At 39.7% G+C, this 15,426-nt stretch overlaps 1 protein-coding gene across 1 annotated transcript in view; it reads right to left on the reverse strand.

The window, feature by feature from the left end:
• Positions 1–13,575, reverse strand: part of GBA (glucosylceramidase beta) — a 502,181-nt gene extending 488,606 nt beyond the window's left edge. Inside the window, exon 1 of the mRNA XM_044079308.1 lies at positions 13,334–13,575. The gene's annotated coding sequence lies outside the window, so the exon portion shown is untranslated. The remainder of the gene's footprint in view (positions 1–13,333) is intronic.
• Between the last annotated feature and the right edge of the window lie 1,851 nt (positions 13,576–15,426).

Below are 15,426 nucleotides of genomic sequence, written 5' to 3' on the forward strand. Positions count from 1 at the left end.
GACCCAAGCTGGGATTTACACTACTGGGGGAAATTTGGCCAGGCCATCGGGGAACTTCTCCTGTGATAAGTTATGACCAGTACTCACGGAAGTATTTGTTGCGAGTACATGTGCATGTTCTGCTCCTAACACTGTGGTGGCTGGGAGGACGGTATGCGAGATGAAGGATTCTGCGAAGGGAGGAGTAGCGAATGCAAGCTCAAAGAAAGATGTTAGAGAAGACATAGATGATAAAAAAATTACTGTTTGAGTGGCAGCTTTTGGTAAAATGGAGGAGTTGAGCGGACTGGATTGTATAGGTAGGTACAACCCTCCAATCGGGAGGGTTGTGGGATGATTTACTGATCAATCAAAATGAGCCAGACAACAAAGTGTCATGGGGGGATATTATGGACAAAATACAGGAGGAGGATACATAAGGAAGGTTAAAAGAAGCTACTGTACAAAGAGAATATAAGCAGAAACAGTGGTCACTACATAAGTTGGGTAGAAAGAAAAGAAAAAAACAGAACATGCCAAAAAGACAGTTAGTGGTAAGGATACAAAGTAAAACGGAGTCAAAAGGCAACCACGAAACGAAACAATCGCCACCAGGAAGTCAGCCAAAGCTCTTTATTCCAAAACCAAGCAGACAAGGCTGTCACCAGCCACGGAAAAACATGTAAACGCCTTAATCCTCTGATAACGGACAGTATGCGTTTTCGTCAGATTCTCGACTTCTTCAGACAATCAGTACATTCAATTAACACAGTATATATAACGTTGACCATCAATTGATTAATTGAAATTATTCTTCACACTCACAAAACACTGTCAACAGCATACCAGCATGGTCCACGCCCTACAATCTGAAAGGATACAAAGTAAAAAAAAAAGTCAGGAATTAACATATATGACGTATGGGACAATTAAATACTACCCTTGGGAGAGAAAAACCCAAGATGTAAGAGCTTTTATTTTGAGTAACAAAGACACATTATTTGACATTTATTTAAAAATTATGCAACTTATGGAAAAATGTATATGCGAGTATGAAGAACATCAGAATAATATTCCATTGAATGAATATGCAATTAAAGTATTGTTTCGACAGACTAAAAAAAGAATACATGGGATATTTTGAACAGAGAAAGACAGACTTTAACAGAACATTTGAAAAAATAAGTAATGGACATTTTAAAAATGTATGACAATAGAGGTTTATGGAGTGGGGGATGGGATTGTAATGTTCATCCTAAATATGAAAATGGAAAAAAATTATACACTTTTCAACTACTACAAATGTTGAAGGCAACATAGGTGTTGTAAAATATTGGGGGCAACCAAAAACATGTCCCAGCATTCAATAAACTCCATGTAGGCTTCGTGCAAAGCCTACATGGTGTTTACATTTGGCGCAGTAATGTGGAGTGAGCAACAGCACTCCTTGCATATTCATGCCATGCACCATCTTTAAACGTAAATAAGTAAGGTTTTGTGGCCAGCAAACGAACACGGACAGCACTCTTGTTTAAATCAGAGCACTGAAGGTCTGTGGTTTTGTGCAGAATGCCACAATGATTACCAGGACTTCACAGATGGCTCTCAATCTCTTAGTGCAAGACATCTAGACAAAGGCCACTATAATGGGGTTACATGGACCTAGAAATAGGAACATATTTAACATATTTACCCTATAGAAATGTGATAGAATAACCAGGGGGTTGCGTTAAGATACATATTATGAAGGATTTCAAGTATGAAACTCAAATGTATGTAATTATTGAGTCACATCAGTGCTGAGATCATCCCAGTGATATGGCAGAAAGTGACAAATTTGATAAGGAACACATCCGGCCATTCTGTGAAAATCTGGACAATTGAGAGGTATGAATGTTAAGTATATGGACCAAACACAGTACAGGACAGCTTATCTACACGGCAGAGTATTGTGAAATCTCATTCCTGGCAATATGTACTGAAGTTGAGTAAATGATCTGTAAGGGAACATAGACTGCTATGTAAAATAAACATTCAGGGGACATTTGTGTATTGAACAGGGACACACAGATGAATTGTAGTAATGAACACAGGGAAACAGAACAGGTGTAACAATCTAATGTAAAGCAGATGAGGGCATGTCAATGGAAGACAGTTGTAGCAGTAACACCAAATCACACATCAATATGTTACAGTAGGAACTGCACAGTGAAAATGTGTATTATGTGACTGTCACACAATATGAAATAACAATGGAGATGATGTCTGTGTAAGATAATCATTCTTACATGAATAGTGCAGAAGACATCTATCAGGGATTTTGCATACAAATGGGGTAGGATGCATACTATGAAACTGTGCAAACTGAGTTGCCTGATAAGCTCAGCAGAGGTCTCCAGCAAGTGGATCACAGGTAAAGGCTCATGAACAACATTAAAAGAAATAACAATCATGGACAATATAAGAATAACACATCCAGTAATCCCATGCCTCTAACATGACATATGTGATTTAGAGTAATCAGACACGATTCTGCAAAAACACACTTGTACAACATTTATGGTATGTGCACACTCTAAGAGGGTAATCACGCACACTGTCCTGGCACTGTAACATCTGCTGGAGGTGTTAGGAGGGACACCGATATACCTGTATGCTTCACTATGAGCAATACCGGCTAGTTGACTGGTGTGCATAGCATCTATAATATATATATATATATATATATATATATATATATATATATATATATATATATATATATATATATATATATACACACATACACATACATACATACATATAGACACACATTATACACATATATATATATATACACACACACACACACACACACACACACACACACACATCTATATATGTGTGTGTATATATATATATATATATATATATATATATATATATATATATATATATATATACACACACATCTATATATGTGTGTGTGTATATATATATATATATGTGTATGTATGTATAGCTTTTATAACCCAGCCACTGGGGATGCACAAGCCAGTGCATTTCTTTGTGCCGGTCCCAAACCTGGATAAATGGGGAGGGTTGCATCAGGAAGGGCATCCGGCGTAAAAATTCTGCCACATAACTTATGGCGCGAAAATGTCATATTTCCATACCGGATCGGTCGAGGCCCGGGTTAACAACAACCATCACCAGTTCTGTTAGCCAACAGGGTGCTGGCGGAAATTGGGCTACTGTTGGCCGAAGGAGAAGAGGAGGATGAAGGAATGCAAGAGAGGAGGAAGGTTAGGAGTGTAGCAGTGAGGGTAGGAACTTTGAATGTTGGCAGTATGACTGGTATAGGAAGAGAGCTAGCTGATATGATGGAGAGAAGGAAGGTTGATATATTGTGCGTGCAAGAGACCAGATGGAAGGGAAGTAAGGCCAGGTGTTTAGGAAACGGGTTCAAATTGTTTTATCATGGTGTGGATGGCAGGAGAAATGGGGTAGGGGTTATACTAAAGGAACAATATGCCAAGAGTGTTTTAGACGTGAAGAGAGTGTCTGGCAGAGTGATGTTTATGAAGCTCGAAATTGATGGTGTAATGATGAATGTTGTTAGTGCATATGCTCCACAAAATGGGTGTGCGATGGATGAGAAAGAGAAATTTTGGAGTGAGTTGGATGAAGTTGTGGTGAGTGTACCCAAGGGTGAGAGACTAGTGATTGGAGCGGACTTTAATGGGCATGTTGGTGAAGTGAACAGAGGGGATGAGGAAGTGATGGGTAGGTATGGTGTTAAGGAGAGGAATGCAGAAGGTCAGATGATTGTGGATTTTGCGAAAAGGATGGACATGGCTGTGGTGAATTCATATTTTAAGAAGAGGGAGGAGCATAGGGTGACATACAAGAGTGGAGGAAGATGCACACAGGTGGATTATATCCTATGTAGGAGGGCCAGTCTGAAGGAGATTGGAGACTGTAAAGTGGTGGCAGGGGAAAGTGTAGTTAAGCAGCATAGAATGGTAGTCTTTTGGATGACGTTGGTGATCAAGAAGAGGAGGAGGAGGAGTGTGAAAGCAGTGCCAAGGATTAAATGGTGGAAGTTAAAAAAGGGTGATTGTGAAGTGGAGTTTAGGGAAGAGTTAAGACAGGCACTGGGAGGCAGTGGAGAGTTACCGAATAGCTGGGTAACTACAGCAGAACTAGTAAGGGAGACTGCTAGAAAGGTGCTTGGTGTGACATCTGGACAGAGGAAGGAGGACAAGGAGACCTGGTGGTGGAATAAGGAAGTACAGGAGAGTATACAGGAGGAAGAGGCTGGCGAAGAAGAAGTGGGATTGTCAAAGAGATGAAGAAAGTAGACATGAGTATAAGGAGATGAGGCGGATGGCAAAGAGAGAGGTGGCGAAAGCTAAGGATAAGGCGTATGGAGAGTTGTATGAGAGATTGGACACTAAAGAGGGAGAAAAGGATCTGTACCGATTGGCTAGACAGAGGGACACAGCTGGGAGAGATGTGCAGCAAGTAAGGGTGATAAAGGATAGTGAGGGGAAAGGTACTCACAAGAGAGGAGAGTGTGTTGAGTAGATGGAAAGAGTATTTTGAGAGGCTGATGAATGAAGAGAATGAGAGAGAGAGAAGGTTGGATGATGTGGGGATAGTGAATCAGGAAGTGAAACAGATTAGCAAGGAGGAAGCAAGGACAGCTATGAAGAGGATGAAGAATGGAAATTCTGTTGGCCCAGATGACATCCCAATGGAAGCATGGAGGTGCTTAGGAGAAATGGCTGTGGGATTTTTAACTAGATTGTTTAATGAAATTTTGGAAAGTCAGAGGATGCATGAGGAGTGGAGAAAAAGTGTTTTGGTACCTATCTTTAAGAATAAGGGTGATGTGCAGAGCTGCAGTAACTACAGAGGGATAAAATTGATCAGTCACAGCTTGAAGTTATGGGAGAGAGTAGTACAGCTAGGTTAAGAAGGGAGGTGATGATTAGTGATCAGCAGTATGGTTTCATGCCAGGAAAGAGCACTACAGATGCGATGTTTGCTCTGAGAGTGTTATTGGAGAAATACAGAGAAGGTCAGAAGGAGTTGCATTGTGTCTTTGTAGACTTGGAGAAAGCATATGACAGGGTGCCTAGAGAAGAGTTGTGGTATTGTATGAGGAAGTCGGGAGTGGCAGAGAAGTATGTAAGAGTGGTACAGGATATGTACGAGGGTAGTGTGACAGTGGTGAGGACTGCAGTGGGAGTGACAGATCCGTTTAAGGTGGAGGTGGGATTACATCAAGGATCAGCTCCGAGTCCTTTCTTATTTGCAGTGGTGATGGACAGGTTGACAGATGAGATCAGACAGGAGGCCCCGTGGACTATGATGTTTGCAGATGACATTGTGATCTGTAGTGAGAGTAGGAATCAGGTTGAGGAGACTCTGGAGAGGTGCTCTAGAGAGCAGAGGAATGAAGGTCAGCAGGGCTAAGACAGAATATATGTGTGCAAATGAGAGGGAGGGTAGAGGAATGGTGAGGATGCAGGGAGTAGAGTTGGTAAAGGTGGACAATTTTAAGTACTTGGGATCAACAGTTCAGAGTAATGGTGAATGTGGAAGAGAGGTGAAGAAGAGAGTACAGGCAGGGTGGAATGGGTGGAGAAGAGTGTCAGGAGTGATTTGTGACAGATGGGTACCAGTAAGAGTGAAAATGAAGGTCTACAAGACAGTAGTGATACCAGCTATGTTATATGGGTTGGAGACAGTGGCACTGACAAAAAGGCAGGAGTCAGAGCTGGATGTGGCAGAGTTAAAGATGTTAAGATTTGCACTCTGTGTGACTAGGATGGATAGGATTAGGAATCAGTATATTAGAGGGTCAGCTCATGTTGGACAGTTTGGAGACAAAGCAAGAGAGACAAGATTGCGTTGGTTTGGACATGTGCTGAGGAGGGATGATGGGTATAGTGGGAAAAAGATGCTAAGGATGGAGCTGCCAGGTAAGAGGAAAAGAGGAAGACCTAAGATAAGGTTTATGGATGTGGTGAGAGAGGACATGCAGGTGGTTGGTGTGACAGAGCAAGATGCAGAGGATAGGAAGAAATGGAAAGAAATGATCCACTGTGGCGACCCCTAACGGGAAAAGCTGAGAGATGATATGTATGCATACATACATATATATATATATATATATATATATATATACATATATATATATATATATATATATATATATATATATATATATACACACACATACACACACACATGTCGATATGATGAGTTGTGTGTATGTATGTATGTATAATGTCCATATGATGAGCTGCAGTTTGCCCTTTAATGTCCGTATGATGAGCTGCAGTGTGCCCTTTAATGTCCATATGATGAGCTGCAGTGTGCCCTTTAATGACGAGCTGCAGTGCGCCCTTTAATGATGAGCTGCAGTGTGCCCTTTAATGATGAGCTGTAGTGTGCCCTTTAATGACGAGCTGCAGTGTGCCCTTTAATGACGAGCTGCAGTGTGCCCTTTAATGATGAGCTGCAGTGTGCCCTTTAATGACGAGCTGCAGTGTGCCCTTTAATGATGAGCTGCAGTGTGCCCTTTAATGACGAGCTGTAGTGTGCCCTTTAATGACGAGCTGCAGTGTGCCCTTTAATGACGAGCTGCAGTGTGCCCTTTAATGACGAGCTGCAGTGTGCCCTTTAATGATGAGCTGCAGTGTGCCCTTTAATGATGAGCTGTAGTGTGCCCTTTAATGGTCTGCCTAGTCCTCAAACACCTGTAACAGCTCCTCACTGTGCAGACACTGCTTAGGGTTGGGAGGGTGGCCTAGTGGTTAAGGTGTTTGCCTTACAAACACAAGGTGCAGGGTTTGAGTCTCACAAGGGATAATTGGCTGGGCTTAAAATGGCTCGCAAGGGCAACTATCCTAGTACTAATCTATTAGTCTATTAGACATTAGTAGTTGCTGTTGTAGCTAATAAGTGACCTTAGTCTGTGCCTTCTCCAAAAAGTTACTCTTCCTTACACTTTACTCTTACTACTAGTGCCTTTGTGCATTCATAGACAAACCATCTCATTTGATAACATATAATTTATTCAGTGCTAATCTGTCCATAAATTAACTCTAACTACATCCCTCTATGTATGAACTTTTCCAGTTATACGTATTCATTTAGTTACATCCCTTCACAAATTAACTCCTCTAGTTATGTACAAAAACTGAAGGTCAGCCTACTTGTACCCCTTCTGTTGCCAGCCTCTTGGCATCCTCAGGTAGTGTAGAAACTGCCTTACGTTCACAGATAAATTCATATTTGGCACAAACAATTCTGTACGTGAGAGGTGCAAACACTTGATAAAGCTGGAGACTTGCCTCTCACCAAAGAAACATGGCCTTTAAGCAGCACACACCTCCATCACAATCCAAATAAAATCACATTAAAATGTCTTACCAAGGCTGTAAAAAAACTCTTTACCAAAGCTTAGAAGCAGGAAGACCAAGTCTCAGCGAAAAATCCAATACCTCTTCTCCTTCACGTACACCTGCAGGAATGTCATCAACAGTCAAATTTCTTCACGGTACTAACAAACATGTTCAGGTGACTCTACACTTAGGCACAACATTTCTCCCCTTACACTGCTGGAGAAAGAGTTATTGTGAGTTGTCTTTCAGGTGCCATCAAGTCTGAAATCATATGGGCACAAGACCCACTCCCCTGACAAATTTGGATACAAAATGGTTGTAGTCCATTTGGGAGTGAATGATGGGACACAAAACCCTGAGGGACATGCAGAGAAAGAAAGATTGCCCCGAGTAGAATCCTTCCTTCTCCAAGAAGGATGCGATAAACACAAAGAAAAGGAAACGGTCTTTAAAAATAGGTTAAGTAGTTAGTGTCATTCCATGGGGTTCGAGTATGTGTCAGCATGGGATGACATGCTCATCAGCCCCAGCCTGCTTCTCAAAACAATGCCTGCATCTTCCTTTTCAAGGATTCAGCATACAGGCTGCCCCTATAGTGTCATTTTTAGGCAAAGTCCAGCTAATGACACCACAAGGTAACAAATGTATCAAACCCCATACTGGATTACATTAGGGACTGGCAGTTAGTGCAGTAAACTCAAACAATGACACATTAATTAACTGCTCACTGCTACAAAGGCACCTTCATTTGCCTACTATGTAACCTTGAGCAGGTCACTTAACCACACAGTGCTTTGGGGCATATGGGAATCTGGGCTAGGCTCCTTACTGGTCTCCTGGATTGCATGCCTAGTTAACTACCTATGACCCTAAAATGTGATTCTTCTCAATGCCAGAAATCTCAACAACAAAATTGCCTTACATTGAGGCCCTAGTGCATTTGAAATGCAACCATGTCTGTGTAATTACTAGGAATTGGGTTAAATATAAAGAGAACACTTATTTCACACCTGTGCTACCATGCTTTCAGGCCTGTTGGTACCTGTGGTGATGTCACCAAATTTGTCAAGGACCACATCACCTCTAAACAGATTCTCAGAGATCCTCCTCCACAAAATGATATAGAAGAACTCCAGATCACACTAAACAGGACACACTATCAGCTTGTATCCTGCTACAGGACACCCCCCATGTCCCCTTATGATCATTTAAGATTCCTAACTGTACTCAGTGAACTCCCTATTAAGATGAGCTCCATTATATTGGGAGACTAACTACTCCTCAATAAACTGGAGCACCGCTACCTCCAATGTAGGTTATGCTCAAAAGTTCTTACACTTAATAAACAAAAACTCACTGGACCAGACAGCTAAGAAACCCACTAAAGAATATGACATTCTTGATCAGGTCCTTATAAATATAGCCACTTGGTATTTCCTTCCTCAGTTAACTCTTACCATAAACTTGAGACATTCACCTTCAAAATCCATAACGCTTTTGCAAAAGTGAATTAACCATTTTCAAATATATTAATTTCATCCAATTCTATGATGGAGTTTCAAAATTCTTCTAGGGTAGCATCAACTCTGACGCGGACACAAAGGTGACTTCACAGTTGAGTTCTTATACATTTATCCCAGTAAGCACAGAGTTATCTGTCTGAACCAGCGTAAAGTATAATGGGGAAACTCAAAAACAAACCACCACAGTGGTCTACTAACATGAACAAACTTGTAAAACACTCCTTAAATTATAAAACAAATCCAAAACCCCTCATGTCAAGGATAGTATCAAAATATTATGAAAAATACTATTAGATCCAATAAAGCAACCCACAAACTCAGGTTAGCATCTGAAGCCAAGGACAATTAATAAAGCCCTCTCGAGCTACGTTGGGAAACTAAGGAACATCCAGCATTGCTCTAAACTCATTTAAAACAATGCCTCCCGTTTCAACTCAACAGATATTGCAATTCTACTAGAGTACACATATTCAGTGCTAACTTTATCCTCTTGGACTTTTACCCAAAGTCCATAAATCCATGAATCACTTATATCCCCCCTATTATCACAAAGGAACATGTACTGATCTGCAAGCAAAGACCAAAAATACTTCATAAGGCTTGAAAAAATACCGGAATGTTTAATAAATAGTGCTAAGCATGCCGTTGGAGAGTCACTCCTAAAGCTGGTTAATCTAAGTTTCGTAGCAGATTTTGTCTTGAAGTTTGGAACACTGCAGTGGTAACACCACTTCTGCATAACAGTAACCCTCCCACAGGCTCCAGAAATTACAGACCCATCAGCCTGACACACACCTCCCAGTTGTCCATATTTTCACTTCATATTTTCGGTTCCTCATAAAATTTGTGGTTTTCTGGCAAATCACTAGGGATTCAAGTCACTAAATGATTACATATACTTGAGTTTCAGATTAGCAACATGTTCTTCCAGACTTCTTGTGCTTACAGGTTAAAAACTATAGTCTGAAGAGCCACAACTGTAAATCTATGTTTTCTTTTAATTTCTCAAAATCTTTGGGGTTTCTAATACCATAACGGGAATGAACCCCATTCCCAAATCAAAGTATGATTAAAGTTCATGAAATTACTATTGTTTCAGTATTTGAAGTTAGCCAAAAGTGTTCTTCATAGCACCCGCAATGTGCCCAGTAATGACTCCTTCTGCAATTCGTACAGAGTTAACATATCTAAATATGACTGTATCTTGTGTCTGGAAATTCTGGTCTTTTTGCATAATAGTAATAATACATAATTTCTTTCTCATCCGCTATATTCCACTCTTTCATCTTTATGGCTCTCCTTTGGCCTATCAGTTTTTGTGATTTTTGTGAACTGCTACTTCCTTCTACAACAGGGGGGCCATCCTCCCCCGAGCCTGGCCTAGCCCCATTGTAGGAATGTTTCCGTATTTTGAGGATTCTACACTGTCAGTTTTTCCAGTCCTGGCACCAGTGCGCCTACTAGGATTGGGCACTTTATTATCCTGGGTCTTGTGAACGGAGCTGTTTTTTTTCTTTTCGACCTGCTTCTGTCCATGATATATGCTATATAAAATACAGTCTATATATCAGTGTCTTTGTAAGATTTTCTAAAAAAACAGAGTCAACCTCATAAAGGTACTCACCAAGACTTGAGGATGAATTCAATTTCAGCAACACTACTCTCTTTTGCTTGCTGACTTCTCTCCATTCGGACCCCTACGTATTATAACTGACCTGATGAACAATCAATAATGCCCGACAGGGTGTTTGTGTATGGAAAAATAACTCTCACTCAGGAGTGTTGCAAGGCCTGATGCCACACACTGAAGACTTCTACACATCTGGAAGGGCATTATTTCCCCAATAACACACAACCTGAAGGGCACTGGTGCACTCAGAGAATGGGCTATTTGTTAAATGGTTTTGTATTTTTATTACTACATATATATATATATATATATATATATATATATATATATATATATATATATATACACACACATATACATATACATATACACACACACACATATATATATATATATATCTATATCTCTCTCTCTCTCTCTCTATATATATATATATATATATATATATATATGAAAAATGATAGTGAAAGTCCCTTGTTGTATTCAAACAGGTAACCCAAAAAGCAGCAAGCAGTTGAAGATGTTCTCAAAGGTATATTAGCAACAAAGAAATTAGGTATATTCAGCAACAATGAAATTAATCCAAAGTATTCACGTAGATGAATTTCTTAAAATCACCAGCAGTTTATTAATAAAACAAGACAGGACGTAAGTGCTTTCGCGGAATCACAATCCGCTTCTTCAGACGTTAAAAATCTTACAAAAAAACACTGTTTAAATACAATGCATCATGGTATAGTCTATTAAACAATTAATCAATTAAGCTCAGTTAATGTGTAACTACTAGAGCTAAGCATCTGCTGTATCTACATGTATATAGGTATCTGTATAATTATTTTATTATATAAGTACACCATATTATATTATACTATTTTTAAGAAACTGAAAGTAAGCTTTCAGTGATATACTGTTTGATTGATTTTTTACTTGATGCTTAGCTCTAGTAGCTGGAGCTCCATGGGAGTTATCAGATAATATGAAGGTAACCACTGGTGACCCCTGGGCTCAGTGTTGTGACCTATCCTTTACAGTACTGACTTTTCTGATCTCCAAAACAGGAACCAGAACCTCTGGCTACCCAAGTTTAGAAATGTCTGCAAATGGCAAGTTAATGTCAGGCCCCCCCCTCTGATACCCAAAGTCTTCAGCAAAAACTCACACTTGTAGGGTATACTGAAAATAGGCTCAAGCTGAAAGCTAAAAAATGCAATATCATCACTTTGGTAGACATCTCCTGCCCTCAGCATCTATATTGAAAGTATCCCACTGCAAAATGAAAACTGAGTTAGGAAATGTGGAATACAGATTGCTATGTAATAACAGTCAGAACATCTTTCTGCTTGGTGCAACTGACTGCCAAAGGAATATCATCCAGTTCTACGGAGATGATATTTCCCTTACACTTAGCATTGATTGGGGCAATTATTTTGTATGATGTCCTCTTAGGGAAAGAATCTCTACAGACACATCAAACAACTAGAAAGACCCCAGATGTTCCTAACTAAGACTATCAAAGGTTTAAAAACTCTGAACTACCAAGAAAGGCTAGAAGCACTGTCCCTCTACTTAGTATGCTACACCTTGCCTTCTGTAACATTAGAGCCCTAGCTATCCTGGATCTACTGCAAATATCAGAACCAATTACCTAAATCTTCAACAGCAGATAAATACAATGTGATGAAGAGACAGAAACACAGCACCTCTCCCACCTCTGTTGCAGATAGTGTACTGCACTGTGTAACCTGCAGGAACAATCATCCTTCAACTGTTATCTTGAATAGGTATACAGAAAGTTACATTAGGCCTAGCCCTCCTGCAAGATGATGTGGAGGGGTTACATCCTGAGGGTGGGTACTAGCAAGGCATAATTGGTCACTAAACTCAATTGCCTTGAAATTCCTATAAATAAATTGCTCCTAAGTTTATTACACAGAGTTTGTCTACCTAGATTACACAAGGAAAATGGTCTTTGGCTCCATGGGAGTTATCCAGTTAACAAAATACAACACACAATATTATTGACAGAGACTCTCTTCTGACAGCATTTTTCCTTTCAATCCCTGGGACTATAACTTTTGTGTATTTTTCAGGTTAGCATCTGCCTACATGCACAAGGTTGAGACTTTCCTGTAAGATCCATAACATTTTACATTAAACCTGCTGTGCTATATCAAAAGCAATACTAACCCATGACTTGTAACAACAGGAAAAGGTTGCCTTGACCAACAGCATGCACTCTTTTGACTTTATTCAGAACTGATGTGACCGACTCCTTCTATACTTTGCAAATTTTCATATAGGAGCAATGGCAGGCCAATTCAATTATTTCATTTGCGCTTCAGCAAAATATGTTTATTTTTTGTTTAAGAGGTTAGGAGGGCTGATCCTTGCACACTTTTTTTGCCTACAGTACTTCTCCATGCACACTCAGATCCAATTTACAACAAATATCCTCCTATACCATGCGAAACTCAAGCACTGACAACATCTCTACCGTCAAGCTTTTAAAAGGAGTCATATTCTTCAGCGTATACTGAATCTTCACAGTAATAGAATCTTTGTCTAAACACCATACCAGTGTATGTTATTAACCCTGTTTATAGACCTGTACATACACTGCTGTACACCCTACTGCATTTTGCAAAATCACTTTTTTATGCTGTTCTCCCTCCCTGTTTATACTTAGAACTAAGACACATTTACATATACTGCATCCTGTTCGCTTACACTTTTGTAGATGTCAATGCCCATGTGATAACCTATTGAGAGAAGCCTATAAATAAATATTTTTCTTTACTTACCAATCTGTTAAACTCAATCAGTGATTTGAACGCAGTTACACCCGCTGAAGGAATGAAGTTCAGAGATCACAAGATACCAATTTAAACGACATGACTTGCAAACTGCTCCTCCCCTCCCTTCACTGGAGGAAGGAAAAAGACACCTTTACTACATACTTCTGTGAACTGTAATAATCCTTGCTGCAGACAAGTTACATTGCCCCGATCAGCTCATCTTCTTTTGAATTACTTCCGGCTTTTCTTTTTTGTAGGATCACATGAGAACTACAGCTTTCAACCAGGAAAAAATATACAGTTTTCCAATTTCAAAAAGTACTGTGCTGCCACCGGCTGGACATTTTGGGAATTGCGGCCATTGGAGAAAATTATACAAACGAACTGATACGACACTGAAAATATTTATTTGCTATTGGTTTATTTAACTTTTTTTTTAATTTGGTGACTAAAACAGTAGCGAGCGGTAAGATGAAGCTCAAAGCCAGTTACCATGTGATGAGCATGAGAAAACAAAATGAGCATAAGACGGTATATATGCAATTGTCCCAAAAGTGGCTGTGGTCTGTTAAGGAAACTGGAGGGGTTTAATACACTGTAGACAATTAACTCAAAGGAAAATATAGTCTTTTAAAATTAAGGATAGAAGAACAGAATTGTAAACGATTATGAAAAAATGCACAGCAAAACAAAAAATAAATAATGTAAGCAGAAAATGCAAAAGAACTGTGAAGTTAGTCCTCTCAACCAATCGGGGACAAATTTCAACAGAATCAGGGACAAGTCAAGAAAAAAATCAGGGACACTTTTAAAATATTAGTGCTATTAACTTGAAACATTGACAGAATCAGATCATATGAATTAATATACATTTTCTGAAGTAAAAGAAGTCTATAACTCTTAATTATTGTCATTATTCATTCAGTGTAATTCACCACCTTTCCTCCAAAAGTCACTAGTTTTAGGAGGGATTAAGAGGGACAGAGCTAAAATTTGAGTTAAAATCAGGGACAGTTGAGAGGTATGAGTCCAGTTCACTGAGCTCAGACTAGAGCAATAGAAAAGCCATTGTCAAACTTACAAGTACTATATCCACTACCAAATACTTTACAGGTCTAGCCACCTGGTGTGAACATTGGCACTAGTTGATGGTCGGTGCTGATATAACACACCCGACCCAATGTCCACAACGGGAAAAAGGTGCTGATGTTAAATATCAACTAACACATGGCCTGTTAACACCAAAATATCTTGACATTTTATAGACCATAAAAATATTTATGTGGCCATGATTCTACTCTCATTTCAGGTCACAGAAGTGCCGACATATGTGGTTACTCCTTTCTGTATACGCTCTATAGCATATTGTCAAACATTTCCTACAATCTACTTTTAACAACACCAGTTCATAATCTATGCCATTCAAAGCCACTAATTCTAAACATCTCCTCAACAATAATCACATCGTGAACAACCTAGCAGCAAGGTTCATCCCACACTATTGCTTGTACCGCACAAGTTCATAGGATCTTAGTTTTTAACTAGGCTAACAACCATTGGAGCCTTTTAAGCCTAGCTATGCATCTCAAATCTCTGACAAGTTCTGGTACCCTTTGTAGTGTAAGCAGGGGCCTGGGAGATGAATTATTTAGAAGAAGGTGCCTGGGAGATGAAGGATTCACAAGCTGCCTGTATCCAATAGAGACATAGATGCCAAATCAGAAGTGAATTTAAAGTTCCCCATCCAGTTAGCCAAGTTATTGAAATGGGTCAGGGAGAAACTCTGCTTCACATGGATGGGGAGCCTATTCCAGAGAAGGGGTTGTCTCTCTCTGGTATACATACCTGTCTCTCCAGCAGGTTTTGTTTATATCAAAGGCAAGGTTTAAGCCTTTAGAATGGGTAATTCTGATGCTGTTTGTTTTGCCAATATGAACGAGGTCCATCAGATTGGGGTCCAAAGATGTCTTGTATCCTAGGCATAGATCTCCCCTCAACAGCCTGTAAGAGACAGAATACAAAGACAGCGCCTAAAGGCAGTCTGCACAGGACATATGATTTATTCCCTGTATTTTTTTAAGTGGGGAACTTATGTGGAA

This window comes from Protopterus annectens, chromosome 8.part0 (assembly GCF_019279795.1).
Source record: "Protopterus annectens isolate FY-2018-M chromosome 8.part0, PAN1.0, whole genome shotgun sequence".
NCBI lineage: Eukaryota > Metazoa > Chordata > Ceratodontiformes > Protopteridae > Protopterus > Protopterus annectens.